Source organism: Spinacia oleracea, chromosome 6, assembly GCF_020520425.1.
Source record: "Spinacia oleracea cultivar Varoflay chromosome 6, BTI_SOV_V1, whole genome shotgun sequence".
In the NCBI taxonomy this organism is placed as follows: Eukaryota; Viridiplantae; Streptophyta; class Magnoliopsida; order Caryophyllales; family Amaranthaceae; genus Spinacia; species Spinacia oleracea.
Window position 1 is genome coordinate 65,605,407 of NC_079492.1, and position 27,523 is coordinate 65,632,929.

Consider the following 27,523-nt stretch of genomic DNA (forward strand, 5'->3'; position numbering starts at 1 on the left):
TAAGACGATGGTCAAAGTATTAGACGGAGTGCGTCGCACAAGCCATGGTGACCTGTTTTGGCGAGGGTCTCACGAGCCCCCGAGTGATAAAATTTGACTTAAGGGTCATCACTTGAAGTGTCGACATATCCCTCACGTGTCATTGGGATTTGTCAACGGATAGTATAGAAACTTCCTCACTTTGTCATTGGAAGGATCTAAAGAAGTGTAGAAACTCCCTCACTTTGTCATTGGGAGTAGCTACAGATGTTTTCGAAATCAAAGCTATAAAGTGATTTATGGTGGCAACGATGTGAAAATACCCTTAGAGCCACACCTAACTTTGGATGGGAAGCATTCAAAACTGCACTAAGGAACAAGTTTTACCCACCCTACCTGAAGAAGCAAAAGGCGCAGGAGTTCATTGAACTCAAAATGGGAGGTCTGTCTGTGACGGAATACTATTCTAAGTTTATAGAGCTGTCTAGGTTTGCACCTGAAGTGGTGGCAACGGAAGAGCTAAGGGCTCAAAGATTTGAGAATGGTTTGACCATGGACTTACAGCTGTTGTTGTCTGGAGAGACCTTTACCTCATTAGACACCCTGTACGGAAAAGCTGCTCACCTGTATGGGTTACAGCAAAGGAAGAATGGTAGTGCTGAAAAGAGAAAGGATGGTGGAAGCTCGAATCAGGGAAATAACCATCAGAATCAGGGGAATTTTAAGAAGCACAAAGGAAATGGGAATTTCCAGTTTAGGGCTAACAATGGTGGTAATCGCAACAACCAAGGTGGTGGAAATCAGTCTGGAAGGAATGGAGTACGGACCTACGAATGTAGGGGCTGTAACATGAATCACCCTGGAAAGGATTGTGATGGGAATTTGGTGACTTGTAGATTCTGTCAGAAGTTAGGCCATAGGGAGTATGAATGCTATTCTAAGAATGGAAAGCCTAACCAAGGTAATCACCAAGGCAATAACCGGAATAATCAGAACCGGAATGGGGGAAATGGAGGTGGAAATCAAAGGAACTACCAAAGTGGTAACAATGGCAATAGCAATGGCAATCACCAGAACCATGGAAAGCCTGGAGGGAACCAACAGCAGAATGGGAATCGAAACAACAATGGGAACACCAATGGAGGTGGCTATAACAAAGGAGTTTCCCAAGGAAAGTTGAATGTGATATCTAGGCAAGAAGCGGAGACTTCCTCTGACGTCATAGCGGGTACTTTTTCTATTAATTCCGTTTCAGTTAAAGTTCTATTTTATTCTGGTGCGACTTATTCTTTTATATCAGTAGATGCTTTGGGGAAATTAGGGTTGAAAGAACCTGAATCAATTGAAGTACCTATAGTCATACCTACTGGTAGTATAGTGAAGTGTACCAAAATTCATAGAGATGTGCCTATGACCATAGCCAAGACCGTGTTCTTATCTAACCTAATCGAATTCGAGCTAGGAGAGCTAGACGTAATTCTAGGAATGGATTGGTTGGCCAAGTTCAAAGCCAAAATAGATTGTGAGAAGCAGATGGTTCACTTGAGGTCTAGCCTAGGCAAAGTAGCGTCATATCGTCGTTTTGGTAAACCTAAGAACATAGGAATCATCACGGCAATGGAACTCGTGAAGCTAGTCAGTAAAGGGAACCCAGCCTTCTTATGTAATGTGAGGAACTTAGAGCATGTGATCAAGGATCAGCCTGAGGATATTGCAGTAGTCAATGAATTCCTTGATGTATTTCCAGAAGAGATCCCGGGGATGCCTCCCAATCGACCTATTGACTTTACCATAGATTTAGTGCCTGGAACCGCCCCTATTTCAAAAGCACCTTATCGAATGGCTCCAACAGAAATGAATGAATTAAAAAGCCAACTAGAGGATCTATTGGAGAAAGGTTATATTAGGCCAAGTGCATCGCCTTGGGGAGCACCAGTGTTGTTTGTGAAGAAAAAGGATGGAAGTATGAGGCTCTGTATAGACTACAGGGAGCTCAATAAGGTCACAATCAAGAACAAATATCCATTACCTAGGATAGAAGACCTATTTGACCAACTAAAAGGAGTAGGAATCTTTTCAAAGATCGATATGCGTTCGGGTTATCATCAATTGAGAATCGCTGACCATGACATACCAAAGACTGCATTCAGACCTAGATACGGACATTATGAGTTCACTGTTATGCCGTTTGGGTTAACCAATGCCCCTGCAATATTTATGGACTTAATGAACCGTATATTCCATGCATATTTGGACAAGTTTGTAGTGGTTTTCATAGATTTCATCCTAGTGTATTCAAAGAGTGAAGAAGATCACGCGGAACACTTGAGATCGGTGTTGAGTACCTTGAGAGATAACCAGTTGTATGCCAAGTTCTCAAAGTGTGAGTTTTGGTTGGAAAGAGTTGCATTTTTGGGACATTTGGTATCTAAAGAAGGAGTGGCAGTTGACCCTGCTAAGATCAAAGCTGTTAGTGAATGGCCTACACCCAAGAGTGTGACTGACATTCGTAGTTTTCTGGGATTAGCTGGCTACTATAGACGATTTGTGCAAGACTTCTCTAGGATAGCCAAGCCCGTGACTACCTTGATGAAGAAGGAAATCAAGTTTGAATGGAGTGACCAGTGTGAGGAAGCATTCCAAGCCTTAAAGACGCGATTGACAACCGCGCCAGTGTTAACCTTACCAGATGAGAGTGGTGCATACGATGTATATAGTGATGCTTCTAAGAATGGTTTAGGGTGTGTATTGATGCAAAACGGGAAGGTTATTGCGTATGCGTGAAGGCAATTGAAGCCATATGAATCCAATTACCCTACCCATGATTTAGAGCTAGCGGCTATAGTATTCGCATTGAAAATATGGAAACATTATCTGTATGGTGTGAAGTGTAGGATATTTACGGATCACAAAAGTTTAAAATACATCTTCACACAGAAGGATTTGAATATGCGCCAACGAAGGTGGTTGGAGTTAATTAAGGACTATGATTTGGATATCCAGTACCATGAGGGAAAAGCCAATGTAGTTGTGGATGCCTTGAGTAGGAAATCAAGTCATAGTGTTAATGCGTTAGTAGTTGCTAACGAGCTGTGTAAGGACATGCAGCGTTTGAACCTTGAAATAGTAAGTGGTGAAAGCCTTGTGGGAATAATGAATGCCTTAACCATCCAACCGTCAATATTTGATGAGATTAGAGAGAGTCAAGCTGGTGATGTAAAGTTGGAGCGAATCAAGGAAAAGATTTCGCAAGGAAAGGAGTTAGATTTCCGAATCCATGATGATGGAAGTTTGAGGTACAAAGGCAGGTGGTGCGTGCCTCAAAAGTGTGGAGAACTGAAAGAGAGATTGATGAAAGAAGGGCATAATACGCCATATTCTGTGCACCCAGGGGGTGACAAGTTGTATAAGGACTTGAAAAAGGTCTATTGGTGGCCAAGGATGAAGAACAAAGTGGCTGAATTTGTGGCTAGATGTCTGACTTGCCAGAAGGTTAAGATTGAGCATAGGAGACCTCAAGGGAAGGTCCAACCTTTAGAGATTCCAAGCTGGAAATGGGACTGTATTTCTATGGACTTTGTCACTTGTTTACCTAAGTCAAAGATTGGGAATGATACAATTTGGGTTGTGGTAGATAGGTTGACCAAGTCAGCAGTGTTTATACCAATGAAGGAAACCTGGAAAATGGAACAACTTGCTAAAGCCTACATTAAGAATGTTGTGAGGTTACATGGAGTTCCTAAGGATATCGTATCAGATAGGGATTCAAGGTTTCTTTCGAATTTATGGAAAAGTGTGCAGAAGAGTTTTGGTACAACATTGAAAATGAGTACAGCCTTCCACCCAGCCACGGATGGACAAACTGAAAGGACTATCCAAACCCTGGAGGACATGCTTCGGGCATGTGTTATTGATTTCCAAGGAAGTTGGGAAGATAGCCTAGATCTTATTGAGTTTTCCTATAACAATAGCTATCATGCTAGCATTGGAATGACACCATTTGAGGCTTTGTATGGACGAAAGTGTAGAAGCCCACTTTGTTGGAACGATATTAGTGAAACCGTAGTGTTGGGACCTCAAATGATAGAGGACACCATGAACCAAATCAGAACCATCCAATCAAAGATTCAAGCGGCGCAGGATCGCCAAAAGAGTTATGCAGACTTGAAACGTATGGATGAAGAGTTCAACATAGGTGATAAAGTGTTGCTCAAAGTGTCACCAATGAAAGGTGTCATGAGATTTGGGAAGAAAGGGAAGTTAAGCCCTAAGTACATAGGCCCATATGAGATCTTAGAAAGAATCGGAAAGGTAGCCTATAGACTAGCCTTGCCTATGGACTTGCATAGAGTGCATAATGTGTTCCACATATCTCAGTTAAGGAAATATATCCCGGATAAATCGCATGTGTTGCAACCGGAGACCATAGAATTAGACCAAAGTCTAACCTTTAAGGAAAGACCTGTCAAAATCCTTGATAGCAAAGTGCGTAGTATGCGTACTAAAGATGTGAAAATTGTCAAAGTGTTGTGGTTTAATCAAGAATCTGAGGGCGTGGCACCAAATCGTGGAAACATTAAATGGCTCTCATCAACGGATATCTCGGCTATTGCATCGATGAAGAATGTAGAGAAATGCGATACTTGGTGTGAATTGCAGAATCCCATGGACCATCGAGTCTTAGAACGCAAGTTGCTCCATAAGCCTTATGTTCGATGGTACGCCTGCCTGGGCGTCACGCATCGTGTCTCCCCCACCCTGCACACCGCGAGGAAGAGGAAGAGGAGGACGATGGCCTCCCATACCTCTTCGGGTGTGGATGGCCTAAATAAAGAGCCCTAGTTACGAATGTCGGGACGATAAGTGGTAGACAAGGCTTTTGTCCAGGATGCATCGCGTCCCGCAACACGTAGCACCCAAGGCCTCGAAGGACACCAAGTTGTTGCCCCTAGGGGCGGAAAAACTGTTGCAACCTCAGATCAGGCGGGGCTACCCGCTGAGTTTAAGCATATCAATAAACGGAGGAGTAGAAACTTACAAGGATTCCCTAGTAACTGCGAGCGAACCGGGAAAAACCCAACTTTAGAATCGGGCGGCCTCGCCCTCCAAATTGTAGTCTGGAGAAGCGTCTTGTGCGGCAGATCACGAAACCATTAGCCTAGTTTCAAAGGTTGGTGCAGCTCCAAGTGGAAGCCCCCAATTGCTAAAATGAATTTATTCCAATTCCAATCATCCAAAATTATATTCCCAAGTCCGTTCCCATCCCGAAACTTGGCACACAATCCAATTCCACAAATACAATTTCGAAATCCAAACACAATCTCTCAAAACAGGTACCACCATTGGTCTCTGAAGCCTACTTCCAATCAAAATGCAATTAAGTAATTAAAATTTCGGGCGCCGACCCACAAAATCGAGCATCCCGGGCTCTGACCCGTAAAACCGAGGTCAAACTGTACAAAAACCTCAAAAGCAACGCATTCAAGTAGTAAAAATCCAAGCCTAGCTTATTCTCCAAGAAAAACATCTTTTACTAGAGTCCAAAAGGACGATTGTCGTTTAGGTGCCAGCGCGCCTAAAGGACGATCGTCATCTTCCTTCCTTTTCCATCTAGCGTCGCGCCAGGCGTAGGTGGCTTTGGCTATTTTCAGCTGCTTTTTCTATATAAACCCCCAGTTTTACACAAATGAGGGGGGAAATCAGAATAGAAAATACACGTCGTAATGCAAAAATCACTCCCCACAATACAATTCTCTCAAAAAATCCAAACTTTCTAAAATCTACAAATTCTAAGCATTTAAGCAATTGGGAAAACATCTTGGAAGCACTACCTTAGCAAAACTAGGTAATCCGAGTCCCTAAATCTCATTATTCCTAATTTCTATGCTTTAATCTTCAAGGTTTTTCAATAATCAAATGATGTTTAGTGGGTTCATAACTCATGTAAACTAGGATTTATAAAAAAGGAGTAAACTTCAAGGGGTTTTATACTGGAATCCCCCTGAAATGGTCTTCAATACTCCATTTTCATGTTTCATGTTTCAAGTTTCAATCTTTAAGCTTTGTTTTTAACAAAACATGATTATAAGTGGAGGCTTTCATTCTTGAAAGTTTTCCTTACAACAATCATCATACAAATCTTCAAAAACCCTAACTTTATACAAGTTAACTGATGTTTGAAGAAGTGCAATTACTTCTTCAAACTAGAACTCATGAACCATCAACTTCATATTCAACATACAATTTCTATATTCAAAGTTCAATGATGTTTAAATGGGAACAATTTCAAGTCTTGGAGCACAATACAAATGAGACTTTTTAATATGAAAGTTCTAATCTTTAAGAGTTTAGCCTCCTAATTCCAATATTCAAGTTCTATATTCAAGTTCAAGTTTAATATTCAAGTTCTATTTCAATGTTCAAATACAAAATCAATGATACTTTTTAATGAGCATACTCAAAGTTAGATTCTTTCCAAGATGAATCCACGGGAAACCAAGTCATACTTGAACAATTGTTTCTCGTTTGGATTTCTAATATCATTCATACAATTTTTATTATTACAATATCTATTATTTATGTTTACTTGCTTACTATATTGCTTATTTCAATATCGCACCTTTCAATTTTGCACCTTTATTTGTGCATTCAATTTGGGTTTTGTTCCATCTAGTCCATTCTAGTTGGAGTATAATCTTTACTTTATCGCACCTTATTTTCTATTGTGATGCTTGCTTTACTTGTTTATCGCTTTCATCACCCAACATTCTAAATCAACAATAGAATTGAATTTTGGACATGGAAAATTCAATACACGACTAATAAGATAATTCTTGGACAAAACGGCCTAGGTTCCCATCCATTTGATTAATACAAAGTGATCACCATTTATAAAAATAAAATGTTCTAATCTAGCATGCTCACCAATCTAATTAGGATCATTCTAGGATCTAATATTCGATAACAATACGTGTATTGAATTTTCCATGTCAAAAGCTTTCCAAACAAGTGTCTCGTTCCTGAATTCGGATATCTATTCAGTTTTCGATTCCAATGCCGATCCTTGAGTCATAGTCTTTCAAAACGGACTATAAATGTATGGTGGCGCATGCGACTCTATCGAAATTCAATGTTCAAAGTCGTAGGGGCTTCCCTTGTTGAATTTCGATTTTCTAAAGTTTAAAAAATAATGGCATCATTAAACATTACTCTTGTAGTTGGCTCCTCTTGAAGGTGGGATTGTAAAAAATCAAGTCAACGTTTGTCAATTATATTTCTTGACAAATTAGTCAAAGTATGATGCATTTAGGGGTCGTTTAGTTGGACCGTTTAGAATGGGTTGGAATGGAGTTAGAATCCATTCCATCCTTATTATTGTTTGGTTGATCCTACAAGAATTTATATCTTTAACGACAACCTAATTACGACGGGTCAAAAATCTCGTCGCAAAAGCCTTTTGCGACGGGAATAACAAACAAACAAAGACAGGAATAACCGTCGCAAATGTCTTTTACGACGGGTTAACGACGATATTTTCTATTAACGACGGTCCCCTTTTATGACGGGTTCGCGACAGGAAATCCCGTCGTTAATCAACGATTATTGGCCTTTCGCGACGGGATTACCCGTCGTTTATAGTACAATTTCTTGTAGTGATGAGCTTTTTTGGAATTGAGTCTCATACCCTTGGGGTTTTATCTCCTTGCCATACCCTTGGAATCTCATACCCACCTATTTCCTCAAGATTCAAAATTCATTCCAGCCAAATTTCTAACCCTAATTCACAAAAGATAGAAGAGAGAGGATGGTACAGCCGCCACCATTACCACCGACCACCATACGGCGACCATCACCACATCTCTCCGATCGATTGATTTCGCGTTGAAAAGCAGGTCGATTTAGCTTCAATATACTTTGTTATATATTTCCGTAAAATTAGCTTCAATATACTTTGTTGATGTTTTGGATTTTTTTTTTCATTGTAAAATTAGCTTCACGGTAGTTGTATTACTGTCGCAAATAAATTCCTTCATGATATACTGAACCGTGCTCCCCCCGTCCCGAAATACTCGACCCGGTTTGACCGGCATAGAGTTTAAGGGACTTGAATTGACTTATTTAATTTAATAGATAGTAGTTGATAGTGGGGTATTATTTTAATGTAGTTAGTGGGAAATGTGTAAAAGGGGTGGGTTGGGGGAGAGTAGGGGTTGAATTTTTAATTATTTTTTGTATGGAGTAGGGGGTAGGTGGGTTAATAGAGGTGGAGTGAGAAATAATATAATATTGTTAGAATATTTCCATTTTTAGAAACAGGTCAAGTATTAAGGGACGGCCCGATAAGGAAAACAGGTCAAGTATTCCGGGATGGAGGGAGTATTATTCAATATTAGTATAGTTTTTAGGAATATTTTCTGATTGCCATTTCTTTAATGGCTTATATTGTGATGCTCTAACCTTGGTATACTACTCATTTTGATATCTGAATTTTGCTTGTGACAAGCAGAATTCATCGAAAATTGTGGTATTTTTGGATAATTATTGGTTATTTGGCATTGTAGTTTTCAAATTTGATGATGATATATTACTAGTTATTAGTCTATTTTTAAGTATATATAAGAAATATATTCAATAAAATGAATAAAGAATCCATTCCAAGAATAAACCAAACAGTATGAATAGGAGATAAAATTCATTACAGGATCAAATCAAACAATTCCAGATTGGCATGGGAAATAGAATCCATACCCCTCTGATATGAGACTTCATTCCAACTCATTCTAGTTCAGCGAACCAAATGGTCACTTAGTCATTTTCAGACGAATTTGGCTCAGTCACTAAAATTGCATTTCAAATACGTTTTTCTCGAAAACTCAGCCGGTAGGGAAAAATCACCCCCTACACAACAATTTTAATTTACTTACTATACATATGAGGTCGGGACTAGTTATTGTACTGAGTTTACTTTTCGTTAATAGATTTTAACGTACATAGGGGAAAAAAAAGTACGTAAAATTAATCAAATGTGTAATGTCAATTAATGGTATTCAGAAAATAACGCGGGTGAAACAAGACCTTTATTCGAAACTTAAAACACACAACTCACTACATGTATAGACGCGTAGTACCACGTATGTAATAAGGAACGTAAACATAAGAACAATGAGAAAATTAAACAACAATCACATTTTAGAAACAAGGATCCACAATTTTTTTTAACAACAATTAAACAAATAGCATGAAATTATTCGCAATGTCCCCACGCAGGATTAAAATGCCACCAGTTGCAGTAGTGAGAACAACATTCGGAGTTTAATACGCACCCTTCTTCCCCAGTTGCTATACACGCCTCGGTGGACGATGGAGCTGTATATATGTATATATATGTGAACTAGGTTAGGCCCGTGCAATACTTGATTTATTGAAACATTTTTCTCAATTTATGTATACAAACTTTTCTATAAGGTGGTCTTATACAAAAGACCACCTTGATATCATATACATTAAGCAATGGAATCAATTAGTTAAGTACTTAAACTAATTAGTTAAGCACCGAAACCAATTAGTTAAGCAAATGAATTAATTAGTTAAGCAATTGAATCAACTAATTAAGCAATGTAACCAATTAGTTAAGAAATGGAACCAATTAGTTAAGCAACCAAAGTGGTCTTTCCGGTGAGGCGGTCTTACACAAAAGTTGCCGATTTATGTATTTGTAGTATACTCCGTTTTATAACAAAGAATAGATTAATTAATGAAAATTACAAATAATAAAGTTATATAATAAAAACAATATAACCTATAATAGATAAATGCAATTTATACATTTTGATTTTTTTAAAAAAAGAGCAAGAACGGAAGGTAGAAGATCATAAGATAATAATGATAATCTAAATTTCCAATAATAAGGAAGCAAGAGAGATCGGAGAGTGGTGGTGCAAGATTTATTTTAGAACTAGATTAGGTCTCGTGCACGCACAGTTATTTGAAAAGTATTAATGGACCATCTTTTTCAACTGAAATATTTATCCCTTAAATCTATTGTGTAATTAAAAAATCTCGAACATACTCATTTTATCATGTATTATACAATTTTCTCTCTATTACGTATTACATATTTTATATGTTTAATATGATGATTTGACCAAATTAAATATTTGATATGCTTAATATGAACAAAATATTGAGTAAAAATATTTTTTATTATTGATATTACTATCTGACTAAATATTACCAAAGTTGTCTAATAATGTCATATTTATCATCCTATAATTTTTTCTATTTATATACATTTATACAAAAGGAGAGAAAATAAAAATAGAATAAAGTAAATATTTTTTTTAGGAAAGGGTTTTTGACGGAAAAAAATCACACCAGAAATTGACACGTGTCATTCCTTGTTTCTCTTTTAGTATATTGTAATAGATTTGTAAAACGTGAAAATTAAATTTTAACCCATCTTAATAATTAATTTTATGCAAAAAACATAGAATTTTAATGCCGTTATCTTTAGATTTTGGAGGATTTTTTTTTCTTATAAGGCTGCATTATGGACAGTGATGACCTCATCGGTTATTGTTTTAGTGATAGTTATAGATAAGACGTAAATTAGTTGATAAAAAGACATAAAAAGGCATAATTATAATTGTTTCGTATTATAAGCCAAGTTTTCTCTAGGATCAACGTCCAAACTTTGAGCTAATTAAGATAACCAATCTTGCCTCTCGATTCTTATACTAGATGGAAAATTTTCAATTATAATTAATGGTACTAATGAGTTGTCGTAATATTTCTTTTTTCTTCCTAAGATTACACATTACATGTACATAAATATACCCCGAGGTAATAATTTAGAAAAAAAACTAGAGAATGAAAAAACATACCTAATATCATCACCAGAAATATTATGAGCAGAGCCAACTTAAAAATAAATGAAATGGAATGCTTCTTCATGGATGGAAAATTGATGGATTATCAAACTTTTTTACTTGATATTTAATGAGGATGTAATGTGTTGGGATGAGATGAAAACTTGGAACTCCCAATGTCCTCTATTTATACTACCTAATTACCAATTTATTAATCCACACACTACAAAATAATCATTTTATACAGACGAGGAATTTCGTCTCTATATAGTCCAAATCCGTCTCAAAATGATGCTTAGAGACGGATTTGAGACATAAATAGGGCGTCTCTATAGAGGGCGTCTCAAAAAAATTTGAGACGGAATTTTTGCGAATACATTACAAACTTGAGACGGAATTTTTGAAACACTATATACAATTTCATCTCAATTTTAATTTAGAGACCAAGTTTTAGTAACTCGTCTCAAGTTTGAGACGTTTATTGTATCCGTCTCAAAATCCATCTCTAATTGATGCATAATTTTGTAGTGACATCTCCATTATGATCGTAAAGACTTTCATATATGATTAATTATCGTATACAATCATTAGTCAAGTTACATTTTCTTAATTAGAGTGGTTGGTAAAGTCTTAGTGATGGTACCCAAAATATAGTGAAAATTATTAGGTGCACTCGGGTGCACCGTGCATTTAATGGTATTTTTATGCTCATTGGTGGTCCCTATAACATTTTCTCCTTACATTAAGAAGAATATGTGAAAAAGTGTACAGTGCATTCGGGTGCAGCTAATATGCTCTAAAGATATGAGATCGAATATTTTCTACATAATATCCTTTGTAATTGTTATACTCAACCCATTTGAAAATGCGACTGATGATTGAGTCAGACTATGGCTAATCCTCTCTGTCAACAAATGCGATTCATGATTAGCCATAGTTATTTTTATTGCTCTATGTTCAAAGAGAGGATTAGCCATAATGTCCTTTGTAATTGTTATACTCAACCCATCTAATATGCCCTAAAGATATGAGAACGAATCTTGTCTACATCTAATTTTGAAAGAAAAGTATTTTTAATTAATTTCTATTTCAAATAAAATTAGGTTATGTTTTGTTTGATTTATTTCAGACAAAATAAGTTCATAACTTCAGAGAAATTCAGTTTAGTTCAGATAAATTCAGTTAAGAAAAGTTCAAAAAATTAACATGAACTCAATTTTGCTCGGTGAAACGTTAACATGAATACAATAATGCTTGCTTTATCAAATGCCCAAGACAAAATCAACCCTTAGAAATGTAAGACAAGGCAACTCATAACAAACGTACTCCAATAATCGTCACTTCGATCTTTAAAATAAATTAGATCCAAATTAAATTAAAAGTATTAAAAAAGACCGATTGATAAACAACTAAATTTGTACCGACGACGCATCATGCATGATTGATTCATGATTATAACGGATTAGTTGACATCAACTATACATTGACTTTCCATTAGTGGCCAACTTAAATCTTAGGAATGATTTCTGTTAAATTTAGGTTAAAGGCTTAATTGCTTGAGTATCATATTATTGATGATGGCATATTTATAGTTTACAAGAGGAAGCAACTTAAGTAAACTCTATTGATACAAACTAGTCGTTTGACCCGTGCAAGGCACGGGTTAGTCTTAGGATTTTTGATATATATAATTGTGTGGTTTATTTCTTTATTTTTTGGGTGGTTGGTGAGTGTTTGTTTTTAGTTTTGTTTGGTTTGCATCTACATTTAAATCCTGTAAGTACTGAAAGATGCAACAAATGTAACTGATTTCTTTACTTGCTAAAACCATGAGCATTTCCAATTCTTTTGTTAATTGGTGTAGTACAACGAGGTTGTTTTTTCGCATATCTGATATGTGTGGCAACACACATATCAACTAAAAGACAAATAGCTAAAAGACAAAAAAGGAAGTACCATTCATGTTAAAAAAAGTACCATTCTGTAAAAAAAAAGTACCATTTAATTTCTTTTTTGTCCTTTTTCCTATTTTGTCTTTTATTCTGATATGTATTTGCCCATACATACTCCCTCCGTCCCGGAATACTTGACCTGTTTTCCTTATCGGGCCGTCCCTTAATACTTGACCTGTTTCTAAAAATGGAAATATTCTAACAATATTATATTATTTCTCACTCCACCTCTATTAACCCACCTACCCCTACTCCATACAAAAAATAATTAAAAATTCAACCCCTACTCTCTCCCAACCCCACCTCTTAACCCACCTCCCACTAACTACATTAAAATAATACCCCACTATCAATTACTACCTATTAAATTAAATAAGTCAATTCAAGTCCCTTAAACTCTGTGCCGGTCAAACCGGGTCGAGTATTCCGGGACGGAGGGAGTATCTGATATGCGCTTGTACTTCCTCGTAGTACAACTGTCCACTTTGTTTATGCAACTTATACCTCATCATCAAGATTTGATGAGGTCACGATTACTGCACAATAACATCTTTAATGGCAGTAGACACTATGAATAACTTTTCTCTTACCAGTAATACTTATTTAATCCCCTATAATACCCACACTTTGCACACTTTGCACCTACTTTTCTGGAACTGCGACATTTATTATTAAAAATAGCAACTTTTATTTTATTTCTCATTTTTTTGAAGTACAAAACCTAAAAGGGCAATACAGTAAATAAAACTCAGAAATCTGCACCTCTTAACATGGTTTTAAAATATATAAGAGTATGGAGTAGTATCCCCTTTAAATGAAGAACCCATGCAATGCACAAGAGCCGTATGAAGTTTGCTCATCTTTAGGAGTTTGTTCCCTCGTCCGTTAGCTGGATTAGGTCTTGAGTTGCAGTTGGGGATGTGCTTGTTGTAGGTATCTCCTCTGTTGTGATGGCCTTGTTGTATTTTATTAACATGTTAGTATAACATTTATAAATAGTACATGTGTAATAATGATTTGGGTTTTGGTAAGTCATTACCTACTGTTTTTGTGTTTTTTGTTTGGCTGCCCTCCTGTTTTTATTTCTTTGAGTATCTCCTTTCCTTGTTATTTCGTTGTTATTTTTTCATCTGTTTCAACATGAAAGACCTTAATACCAGTTAGCTCTTGTATATATCCTTTGTTATCGTAAGCTTGATAAATATTTCATACAGAGTAGTTACTACGTATTTTGGAACTTTATGATTATCTTGAGACTTGAGGAGAACGACCATTCTACACTTGAAATAGTTTAGTATCACACTATCACGGATTATTAAGTTGTAATTAGATAATTTGTGACTCAATTACAATGAATCTTTGTATGAATTTGCCATGTGCCATGTGCCATGTGCTCTAGTATGGAGTATATTATCGCATGTCCTTTTCTAAGTAACTTCTTTTAGTATTGGCAGCTTAGACTATCAGTAACTATTCTCCTCGCCTCACTTAATATATTACTCAACTACTTTCATATCAGGACCACTGAGATCAACAAAATCTACCTACATATAATTTTCAAAGTTTATCAAAATACGAGAATACCTTTTAAGTATGTGGAATTATAGATTAAGGACCATGTAAAAGAGAATTAAATACGTTAGACGTATTTATCGAGTGTCAAGATATTTTAAACTTTATCGGCTACTTACATCCACTAATTTGTAATACATTCTAAGATTGATAGAAGCTGGACAAAATACATGGCCTATTTGAGACATGGTATCACTACTGCTACGCATTCCATTACCTTCTTTTCTCTTTTTTTTTACATGGTATCACTACTGCTACTCCTTCCATTATTACCCATTCCTGTTTTCCATATAATTCTTCCACGGTTCCTTTTTTCTGTTGAGCAGAGGGGACTCTCAATTCTATTTTGTACACTGAAAAAGAAATCATCTCCTACAAATTAAACAACTAAGAAAACCCATACAATAAACCCTCTTTTGCAGACCCATTATACCCATTGGCTCACTCATCTTTCATTCATCTACCTTTTTTATATCAACAAAATACAACAATATATAACCACATCAATTTGAAACCTGGAAAGTGGAAATCTATACCTACTAACAAAAATACAGCAATTCAAAATTGGAAATTAAACCAATACGCATCTGTATGAATTTTCTGAATTAAAATTTGAAATTAAACAACTTGTTGCCATATTTTGAATTCAAAATTGGAAATTGAACTCACAAATTCAAAAAACGGAAACATACATCTATGTAGCTCTTGGTCGTATCATTACTCATGGAAAACCTAACTTAAATAGAGTTAGGATCGGATTAAGAGATGAGAGATGGAATGTCAATGACTGTTTGTGCAAACAACCCGTAACCGACATGATTTAAGAAATTGCTAATGTTTTTGAGGGAAATTAATTTATAATTAAAGTTAGGGAGAAGATGATGGGATCGAATTGAAGGTGATTTTGGAGTTTGATTCTGGTTCGAGGTCGAATTGAAGCTTTTGTGAGTGTTTTGCGATGGTGGGATCGAATTGAAGATAGAATTCAAGTTGATAGATATTCAATGGTCGTAAATCGAAAGGTAGACCTCATCAATTTGGAATTGATGATGAGTAATGGCGAGGAGGATGAAGCTGAGATGACAGTAATGGAGATTGGAGAGATGAAAGGGCGCGGTAAACGTATCTCCAAGTTGGGCTAGGTTTTGGCTGAGTTTTTTTTCCTACTTAATCCTGCGTGTTTGAGTTAATATGGTGAGCCATGGGGAGTTGTTTTTCTTTTTGGAAGGTAGCCACATGGCTTTATAAGAGTAGTGGTTGTGTTTTTTAAATACTAGGTATTGATGAATATTTTTAACACCCCCCTCAAGATAGCGATGTGCGTAGCGTTGTGCTGCGGGCTGATGTTTGGCGATGTGCTGACACGCGCTTGCCTGTAGCTTGCCTATCCCTTGCGCGCGTTGGCCTGCTGCTCGTGGCTCGCTCATGGTCCTGTCTTGCGGCCAGCTCGTGGGCTTGCCTCGTGCATAAGCTGCGAAGCACGCGACTCTTGGCCCGTGCTTCCGACTCATGGATCGAGCTTCGTGTTTCCAATCCGTTTTCCGATTTCGAAAATATTTCCGATTCGAACTGTTGGAATTTAATGTTAATCAAATTAATAAATCGGAAACAATCACCAATCCAGAAGCACATGTTAAAGCATAGATAAAAGTAACTTACTTTCGTAGTGTGTACTTCCACTAGCCACAAAAACACGATCAAGAACTCCAAGTGTAGTTCATCTACAATCGCCCACCAGCACGTGGATCCGCCTTGATTCAGTTAGCTTAGCACTTTCTCAAGGTATTTTGGCTATGGTGAATATTATTCACATACTCTTAGGGTTTTTCTCTCTCTGGAGGTGTAGACGCCTACATTTAACCCCTGGCCAGAAGCGGTAAATTCAATGATGAAACCAAACACTACATGTCAGCGCTTTCCTGAACAAGCAAAAAACATCTTACAACTGACTGAAGCGATCTCATAATCCATATTTTCATTTATAGTAACTTCTATTTATAGTAACTACCATTCTAAACAGCTACCGAGTATAGTAACTGTATAAGATAGATATTCAAGGAGATCAGGTTGCACTATAATTAATCCCTTGAAAAAGATAAGAGTTGCACTCCAACTAGTCTTGTAGAAGAGATAAAACCGTGAACGTACATAGAATTCGGAATAAACCTGGAGAATTTAGAAAAATGCGTGGATAGATTTACTAGCACCCGAAAATTGTTCACATAATCTTTTATTGAACATGCCTAATAAGATAATCTCTGAACAAATCGGTATTGTGAAGCACCTTAAATCTATCTAAATCACTCTGTTGACTTTGTTTATTTAATACTTGTGCATTAAAATTAACTTAGATTAGTAATGTAGCCTAACACATGCCCCTTTCGTCGCTGCACTGAACTAGTAAGGACCGCCGCATGGGCTAATGTTGGGCACTCACCGTATTAGTAAATGTCCCTTGAACTCTCAATCCCTACTCTACGGATGTACATTGAGCGATCTTCACATCAGGGATCATGTAGGGGGCTGTTTTTGAGTTTCTTTCTCTCGTATTTTGTATTAATTATATTTTAAAATTTCGTAATGAAAGTTTTGGGAATTTGACGAATCCTATTTGGAAAACGCTAAAGTCCTAAACTTAGCCGATTTATAGAAAAGTCCGACTATTAGATTTGGCTTGATTTTTGACAATCCCACCCCCAAGGGGAGCTAAAATCTAAGTTTGAACTAGTGACTAATCAGTTTGGACATATTGAAAACCGGAATTCAATTTATGCAAAATGCGTTAGAAATTGCCCCTCCGGCTAATAAATATTGAATTCCGACAGAGTCACCACCAAAACGGTTTATGGGTCCGGTTTGGAAAGACCAAATGACCCGAGATAAGACTAGGACTGGAAACCGCATAGAGACTCGGGTAATGGAACGAAGCACTTATTTAGAAAGATTTGACAAGTTTGGTTCAATCAACACAAGGATCATTTTCGTGTACAATCCTAATCATGAAAAAGTAAAGAATAAATAGTGACGAAGTGAGTATTAAATTCGTTGAAAATCATAAACAATAACACTGTATTTGGTAGGAAAAGTATAACTATGGAAATCTGTAGGAAATTAAATCTGAAGAAATATGTAGAAATCTCTAAATTTTAATTTGTTCGGCTAATTATTATGGAAAACTGGGGAAATTGGAATATCACATATTTTTCATTCTTTAATTTTGTTTTACACATTTCCACAGTTTTTCCATCACATTTGAGTGGAAAATGTGGAAAATAAAACACGCAAAATATAACTAGTTGATTTCCACACATTTCCACACATTTCATTTTCCCCACTTTTCCATTTAAATTACCAAACAAGCTAAAATTAAGGAATTCTCCTATTTCCACAATTTTACACACTTTTCCTCATTAAACTAGAGTTCCCAAACACAGTGTAAAACTATTATTAAAAACAAAACACTAACTTGGACAAAAATAATTAAGTAGAGAAAAAAAAAGAATTATAAAAAATCTAATTTATTAGAAAAAAGTCAAATTTCATTCCGTTACTTGTTCAAGCTGTAAGGTTATGAACAATATAATTCATGCGGAACAGCCATAAAGTCAGGAATCCAAATTAATAGCCACATAGTCAATTAGCATAATTTAGTATACATACTATATGATGCGTGCCTTCCCTAACTGCTCTCGAACCGAACAAGAACAAGTGCATGATTCCAAATCTCGCCCCTCCGTAGATAATCCACGGCACGTTCGACTCTGCCTTAGATTCAACCAAATAGAATATTCTCTAAGGTTTTATGCAATCGGGAAACTCATAAAGGTGATAGGCAAATATTAAATTCAACAAATATTAAATTCTCCCTTGAATTTAATGTATTGTGTGTTGTATATAAATTGTGATCATGAACCACAAATATAAGGTGGAAAAGGGGAAGAATAATATCCTACTAGGAATCAATTAACTAAATCCATTAGGACTCTAGTTAATTATTATTATTAGAACTCAAGGGATAATCAAACACTAATTATTTAGATCTATCCTAGAAATCTAATTATTATAGGATTAGGAAAACAATAGCATGAGGGCCAAGCTACTTGTCGCGCAACTAGCTTGGCGCCCAAGGCTTGCTTAGCGCACAAGCAATCGACCCAGCCCTTGCAGCGTGTGGCTCGAGGCCCACGTCGTTGCTCATGGCTTGGCGCCCAAGCTTACAGCACGCGGCCCATTGCTGGGCGCTGCTGCGTTTTGCTCGGCCCAAGCGAGCTGCTCTGTGCGGTCTTGCTAGGCGTTGGGCCTGGCGCTTGCGCTGGGCCTTGCGTCTCGCAAGCTCGCTCGTCGAGCAGTCGCTCGTCGCGCTTCCTATTCGTTTTCCAATTCCGGAATTTATTTCCGATTCGAACAATATTTACGTTTCCGATAATATTTCCGATTCCAACAATATTTTCCGATTCCAACAATATTTCTATTTCCGATAATATTTTCCGATACGAACCATATTTCCGTTTCCGGCAATATCTTCGACTTGGATGATATTTATATTTCCGTCATGAACCATATTTCCGTTTCCGGCAATATCTTCATTTCCGGAAAATATTCCCTTTTACCCTTTTGATGGTTCTACCTCCCATTGGAACTAAGATCCATCATTTCCGAATGACCATAAATAGAGTACTTAATGAATATTATATTTACTTAAATACTTGATCCTTTCACGCACTATTTGTGTGACCTTACGGTTTCAGTCAAGAGTAAGTTGTGGATTAATATATTAATTCCACTTGAACTGAAGTGTCCTCTAGCTAGGCATTCAGATCACTTAATATCACTGAATTATTAACTTGTTAATTAATACTGAACCACATTTATTAGACTTAGCATTAAATGCAAACTTGGACCAAGGTCATTATTTCCTTCAATCTCCCACTTGTCCTTAGGGACAAATGCGCATTTCCTAATGCCTTTGTTGCTCGATGCCTGCTCATGAACATAAGGTAAAAGTAGTCATCCTTATTATGTCCAGAGGTACTTCTAGGTGTCAAAGTTCAACTGGTCAAAGAAACAGATAATCATAGCCTATGATTCATCTGAGCACGACCATGCATTTTATAGTTTCTAGCTCTCCGAGTGGCCTTGTACAAATTTTGGCATCTCATCCTGATTTATGGGAGGACAATCCTAATCTTGTGATCTTGAGGTTAGACTTCGTTTGATAGGTGATTTCCCGAGCGTTGCCGTTATAGTCTCCTTTTACGGTGCGACGTTTGACAACGTCAAAGTAACCAGTTCTCAAACAAGTAATATCAAATCACTCAGGTATTGAGGATTAGTGTCTAATAAGATAATAAAATTTACTTATGACAAATTTTCATCTCTTACAGTAAAGTTTCATATGTCTGTCCGATACTAATCTTATCAAGTAAGTATCTATGCAAATTATTGCGAAATTTCGATGTTCACATAGCTTAAGAAACAGAACTACTAGTTATCTTTCATTCTAGTCGTCTAGCATTTTCTATGCGTCCACCTTTATAGAAAACTTCTAACTATGGACCATTTTCAAATTTTGACATTCAAGTTCACTTGATAGACATTTCTTAGTCACAGGACGGGTCTTGACAGTCCATCTTGAATATATTATCAAATTGAAAAGACTCATCATTTAATACTAAACCAAGATTAAATGGAATATGAAAATACATTTCATATATGATAAATGTTTAACCTGAATATTTTACAACCATGGGCCTCGAACCCATCCTTAAAACAATTGATGAAATTCAAAACTATGTTTGACTTCCAGTGCCACAATGTGAGTGTTTTATCTCACTTGTTGTATAGGTTTAGTTATCATGCTTTGCCAATCTTAATATCCTTTTCATCGAATGCCTTTCTGTAGCCGCCCGCCCTTGACGAGCTGCTTGCAAGTTACAATTAAAACCTACTAAACAAACTGACTTTTCAAACAACTTCAAAGATTTAATTACGGCTTAGCCTATCTCAAAGACACTAATTAAAAATCTTAAACTTAACTAATTATAAAAAAAAAAAAATCGGCAGCACTTCCCCTAAATATGGACAACCTAAAACATTGCTTAGGAAATTACGTCATAACTTTTTTCACCTACTTCAATTACATCATTCCAACATATAACATATTCCAAAACACCACCAGGGTGTCACTGCAACAACCCTCACTTAATAAGCTAGCACACTTAACCTTGAATTGAACAACTTAACTCAAAATACTGTCTAACTTAATTTCGAACTTGACAAGGATTAAGAATCCATAAATTATGAACTAGAAACCTCTTATAAGGAATAATACAAGCCACAATAAGTTCTGCAATGACTTAATTACACCTTAGTGAATTCATAACCTCTCCTTGAGCCAAATGAGACCTTTGGAGAACTTTAGGCACCTTGAACCTTGAACTAGACTGGATCTTTGCTTCCTGCAAAACTTGTTAACACTGCCCCCACCAGGGCAGGTTCATAGAACAAAGTCAGCGGAAATCTGAGTACACATGTCCAACCTGAAATGCATTTGTTAGGTGGCTCAACATAATTTTGTTTCTAATTTTATATTTTTCTTTGGAAAGCAACTTCGATTCTTAAACGCACTTGGGAAAACAATTGCTTGATGAAACGTTATAATTTCTTTAAAAACCATTTCAAGAAATCCTTATTATTCAACAAAATATTTGAAAACAATACAATAGTTTTTGCTCACAATAACTTCAGACTTTCCTTAATATGCCGCATGATTCCCAAATTCACAATCACCTCAATAATTTAACTCGCAGCTTATTACTCTAGTTATTGTCGTACTCTTATTCATTTCCAATCATAACTCTATAAGTCCTTTACTCATAACATTTATTTATTCATAGCTTAATACGAAACTCATTGCCACAATGTTACCAAAGTCTTATAGCTTTGCTACAAAACATGCTCACAAACACAATTCAAACTCACAATGCACATTTGGTATAATTTCATAATTCAATGCGAAAGAGATAATTTATTTCAACATATTAGTTTTCAGTTGGGGAAAGTGAACACGAATAAAGAGGGGTCAGCACGACCAGCTGTCTCTATACGGTGTGGGTCGTCACCCTCCTGATGAACATACGCTTGCAAGACTTAACTAGGACATGTCCCTAACTACGGGTCTATCCCGCTTCTACGAGTCTACTTTTGTAGCACTCGCTTTACGGCCAAGCCGCTTTAACGGGTCTATCCCGCCGAACTACGGGTCAAGCCCGCTTACCACGAGTCTACTGATGTAGCACTCGCTTCCAGATATGGGTCAAGCCCATTTACCACGAGTCTACTGAAGTAGAACTCGCTTCCAATGTTTTTCATCACCGATGCATGTGAGCACTACGCCACACATACTCGGCTACTTTCCCCTACTTAAGCATTTTATTACCAATTTAAGGTTTGATATCAAACTTAAGTTACAATCCCTAAATCATGAATTAACTTCTTCCTCATTATATTTCAACTCAGCTTCTATCTTATATAAATCTTTACCCGATTCCATTATCAACTCAAGACTCGTTGACTCTTTGCACTTACATTACTCACACTGTAAAGATCTAGTTAACCCATAATTTCACTCTTAATGATTTGTTCCTCTGACTAAACTTCTTAACCAATAAACTCATAATTTGACCTCAAAAGGGTAACATTCTTAACATAAATCTATTTGAGACTCCAATGAATAATTGAATAGACTCGAAGTATGATTCGGTTATAAAATTTTAAGTTTAGGCAAGCTTAGAGTGCCTGAAATGTATTTATAAAACATTTAATAGAATATTTATGTTAAAACAATCTTAACGAATAAGGAAATAGCTATTAGTTTTTTTTATATATACTATTTTCATAATTAATCATCTTAGTTTAGTTGGAAATTCAAATCGTTTCAATGTTCTTTATAACAAAATCGTTCTTATAAAGCATTATAGCATCGTTTATATCAAAAATTTGTTTTGTGAAGCTTATTTGAAAGCACTATCTTTATTTATAAAAATCATTTTCTTTAAGAAAACACGCTCGTAACATATTATATCTTAATTATGGCTATGTTAAGTGAAGATCTTTATAGTTATTTTTAAAAAAATCAGTTTAACTTATAACTCACAATCTTAAGAAACGAAAAACGTTTGATTTCAGGAATTCCAAAGAGAATATAACTTAATAAAATTTGAAATATATCTCGTCCTTGGAAATCAGCTCTTTCAAAATCATTTTTGACCATGCCTTTGATTATTCTAAATTTTAGTTTTGAATTTCTCATAAATTTTATCATTCAAACCTTAATACCTTAGGAACTCGAGTTAGAATACTCCCATCTTGCACATGATTTTTGCTTAATCAATAACGGTTCCAATTTATGATTCACTCTTATTTAAGATACCCTTAGCCTTTTGACTCATTTGCATATATCACGATTCACCATGACACTAGTTTGTTCCCAAATTCAATCCTCAAGGACCCTTGATCAACTCAATTATCTAATCACTCGACCTTTCAACCAAAACTATTTCTCACTTGAATTCTCAGTCGGCACAAATAATCATTCAAAAGAATAAAGATTCTTAATACATTACAAACAATTTGCAAAACATATTTCAATTCGAAAAACACAATTCGATATGCAAAATGCAATTCAATTTAATTTGCCAAATACGATTCAATTTCTAAAGCACAATTCAATTTGCAAGGCACATTTCAATTCCATACATACATATATTAATAAATAATACTTAAACTCAAATATTATTTCAAACGTTGAAAATGGTTGGACAATGTACCTTGAATTACCGATGCATATGAACTCCAAGAGATACATATTTAATCATCTCTCTCCACTTTACTCCATAACTTTATTCTCTTTATTCACCTTGCAACAATTTACCTCCAACACAAAAGACATGAATTAATACTCATTCATCTAAATCGAACTAAACTAAGTCAATTTCTCTTTGAAATCTTCCAAATTAACCTTTTGGAATTTCATTCTAATTTACCCATGACCTTAATTGAATTCTTTTTGAAACCTTCAACGATTTTCGAAAACTTAATTCCATAATTAGTATGTCATAGATTGCTCGACATGGATTAAGATTAAAATCATAATTGAAATACTTATTTGATTAAATAAATTAATTTTGGAAAACTCAAACATATCTTCTTAAGAACCCTTCTTTGTATCACGAAACATTAATCTGAATTTCCCAAATATTATATCAAATACCTACTTAATTCCATAACCAAAAATCATTTTAATGAAATCAAAATAATAAGTCAATAAGAAATTATTTCCATAAAGCTTTACAATTGAATTAGGATAACTAAAATAGATGAAATTTCATTGAATTTGGAATTATACCCTCAAGTAAATTGGAGAGGCAGGAAGGAAGACAACAACGACAAGCATCAACGACAAGAATCAACAACAACCACAACATTGCTAGCAACAACCCCGGCGACCCAGAGTTGGGCGGCGCTCGAGACCAGAGGTGGTCGAGGACCAAGAGGAAAAATAGAGACCGAGGAGAGGAGCAGGGAGTGGAAAACACCAATGGGTAAGATCAACATCATCACCAACAGCGGTGAAGAGGGCAGCACCACCACAGTAGATGAGAGAGAAAATTAATTGAGTTAGGGTTTGCAAATTGGGGTTTTAAATTAATCCAATCACCAAGGGAAAGGGTTAGATATATTACCAATTGATAATGGAGTGATGTTGATGGTGGATTCGTGACCACCGTCGGCGGCGGCAAGATATGCGAGAGGACCAAGGAGAGAGAATCAGAGTCAGCAATAACAACAACAAAGGCGATGACCGGTGTAAAGAAGACGCGGAGGAGCAGGGGCTCGGTGCAGTGCTGCGCGGAGCGGCGGTGGAGTGAGGAAGAGAGAGAGGTCGAAGACCAAAGTAATGAGGAGAGGAAGGTCGTGTATGGAGAGCCGAAAATGAAGACAAGGAGTGGAGTGAGACTGAGAAAATAAGAGGAATAAGGGTCTCCAGATTTTTCTAGAGTGATTCCTTTTCACAAAGGAGATGCTGACTTTTACTATAGATGACACATTTTAAAAATAGGAAGGAATAATTTGGCATGATTTTATTAGCAACTTACTTTATTTCCTCTTTTTTCTTTAAGCTAAAATATAAATAATCATAATCACTTAAATAAAATAAAATAAATTAAAAATTCCATACCAATTTTTTTTAAATTTTAAAACTTTTATTCATTCAGGAAAGTAAATTGTTAAAACAAATTGTTAATTCGATTTAAAATAGAAATGTTAAGTAAATTATTTTAGAATAAAAAACTTAAAATCCCAATTCTTTAATTTATTTTAAGAGTGGTTTAAGAATGAAATTTAGCTAGTAAATATACTTTAACACCAAATTGAAAGCTGCTAAAAATCAGGGCTGTTACACTTTCGATATAGGATGATAAGATCTTTTGAGTTTTATTATGTGATCTAGTCTTTCTCGCTTCAATAGTGGTTCTACGCATTTTGCAATGAAGAACCATCAAGTCAGCAGACATGTGATCCACCCAGGGTTCAGTGAAGAACTCTTTAAAATAAATAGCTTAGTTTTATTGCTTCTTAGGCAATAAGTACTTTAACTTCAACTGTATAGGTTGCTAGTGATGCTTTGTTTGGATTTGCTTATCCAAGCAGTTCATAGATATGTGGATGACTTTCCATCTGTATCTTAGAACATAGAAATTAATATTTAATTTCCCATGCAACAACTCATGGCCTTCAATCCATGTTGCCATTTCAAAACACGATGCATCGTAGCTCATCCTTACCAATGGTTAACTCCAAAGAGATATTTCTTGATTCTTTGCCAGTGTTTATGCGTGTAACATCAATATTTAGCATATCTTCATTTCCTTGAATAAAAAAACTAATCCTATGTACCTTTTCAAGTACCATAAGTTTTTCTTGATCTCAATCTACTTGATCTTTACTTAGACCAATAGAGATTGGTATGTGTTCGTCATGCCTAAAATCACACGATACATTTTTTGGCGATCCTCATATTATATCATACATGATAAATTATTCTCAATTGAGTTCTATCCATCAAATTTTGGCTTATTCAGTTTCAGTAGATACTGAATCTAGCTAATTTCTTTAATATATAATGTAGGTGAAGAATCTCATCTAGATTCTTTGACGTTTAACTTAGTATATGCTTTACATAGTCTAAACATTCATTACTCAGATTTATTCATATGGGTCAAATATCTACAATGGAGTCTTTAATGTTTGATTTAGTAAATCCCATTATTTAATCTAAAACAATATTCTAAGATCATTGTAAATAGATCTTAGTACCCAGTATTTACTAAGTTTCCCCTTGGTCCACCATTCATAAATAATTTTCAAATCTAAGTCATTAGCATTTGAATGTTATTTTGCAATAGAGAGATATGTGTGATACGCATAGGACCAATTAAGTTTTACGCACTCCCACTAAACTTCTTATATATTTATAATATTCATGTATATTTTATGAAACTAAAATACTTATTAGCTTCACTAAAATATAGTTCCAATTCCTAATTGCTTGCTTAAATCCATACAATGATTTCATAAGCTAGCATTCATTTCAAGCATTATTTGGATCCACAAATCCTATCACAGTTCATGTACATAGTTTCTTACAGTATTTGGTTGAGGAATACGTTTTGTCATCCAATTGCCATATGTGCCAATATGCAATCATTGCTTGATTTATAGACTTGAGCATTACCATTATGCATGAGGTTTCAACACAATCCGTCGTGAATTTGCTTGTAACCTTTAGAAACTAATCTAGCTTTGTGTGAAGACACAATTCTATGTTTGATGGTTTTTATCCTTAAAACCAATTTGCAACCAATGTGTAATCCATTCTTGCAAATCAACAAAATTTCAATTTTGTCAATTAATTACATCCACGAAATTAATCTCCACTTTAATTCTTTGCAAATTTATAAAATTTAATCCATGTTAACTATAATAGATTATGCAATTATTAGAGGCTTGTGATACCACTGTAAGGTTATGAACAATATAATTCATGCCAGAAAACCATAAATCCAGGAATCCAAATTAATTACCACATAGTCAATTAGCATAATTTAGTATACATACTATATGATGCGTGCCTTCCCTAGCTTCTCTCGAACCGAACAAGTACAGGGCTCTAAATTTCTCCCCTCCGTAGATAGTCCACAGCACCTTCGGATCTTCTTTAGATTCAACCAACTAGAATATTCTCTAAGGTTTTATGCACTCGGTAAACTCACATATTTAATGTATTTTGTATTTTATATAAATTGTGATCACAAACTGTAGACACCTACTTTTGTCCCCATTCCCGAAAGGGAAGGTTCGATGATGAGAACATAAATCTCCACTTGACAACGCATTTCCTATAAAATAACGAATCTCAATTCCCCTTTTCATTTCACCCGAAACCTGCTATTTATGGAAACTTGCTAAAAATAGTAACTGCCGTAATGGGTAGTTGTTAAAAGTGGCAAGTCATAAAAGATAGAAACCTGTCAGAATTAGGTGTTGCACTCCAACATAAATCCTAAATGAGATAGAAATTGCGAGAGAATCCTATTCCTAATATGATTCGAAAATAAGAGTCACGCATTAATTAAAATCCTAACGAGCCTAGAGTTCGTAACGGGCCCAGACGCATTCCGTCACAAGGTTAATACGCACTAAAAGACTCAATTAAATCTCAAACACTCCGGATTTTAGGAATCCGAATCTGACTAAGAAAACAGCCCAAACCCTATTTTCAACGCCTGGTTCTGGGCGCCGAAATCTTCTGGTTCTGGTTCTGGGCGCCGAAATCCATAAATCGAACAGAACGTATCCTGTCCCATAACTTGAGATTCGTTAAATAAAAGGAGAAAAAGCAAAGTCAAAGTTGTTAGTTTTCTGAGAACCGTGACGCACATCTCAAGGGTGCGTCGTAATGTGTCCCTTTTCTATGATTTAATTTCTTTCCTCGCCCTTTTATGAACTGTTAAACTAATTAAAACTGATTGTTCGATCACGCCTAATAAAGATAATATGTTGGGAAATTGGATTATCATGCTAGGTCCC

The 27,523-nt window shown here is 35.7% G+C and overlaps 1 long non-coding RNA gene and 1 other non-coding gene across 3 annotated transcripts; one reads left to right on the forward strand and one right to left on the reverse strand.

The window, feature by feature from the left end:
* Window positions 1-4,561: 4,561 nt before the first annotated feature.
* On the forward strand, window positions 4,562-4,717 carry LOC130464492 (5.8S ribosomal RNA). Its single transcript, XR_008924901.1, has one exon. It is a non-coding gene; the product is annotated as a 5.8S ribosomal RNA (ribosomal RNA).
* Window positions 4,718-20,469: 15,752 nt separating this feature from the next.
* LOC110776990 (uncharacterized) lies at window positions 20,470-25,495 on the reverse strand. 2 transcript variants are annotated; one of them, XR_002530296.2, is made up of 3 exons: window positions 23,778-24,460; window positions 23,200-23,303; window positions 20,470-20,847 (listed from the first exon to the last, which is right to left on the reverse strand). It is a non-coding gene; the product is annotated as an uncharacterized lncRNA (long non-coding RNA). The 2 variants fall into 2 exon arrangements; XR_008923880.1 differs by having other exon boundaries at window positions 23,200-25,495.
* Between the last annotated feature and the right edge of the window lie 2,028 nt (window positions 25,496-27,523).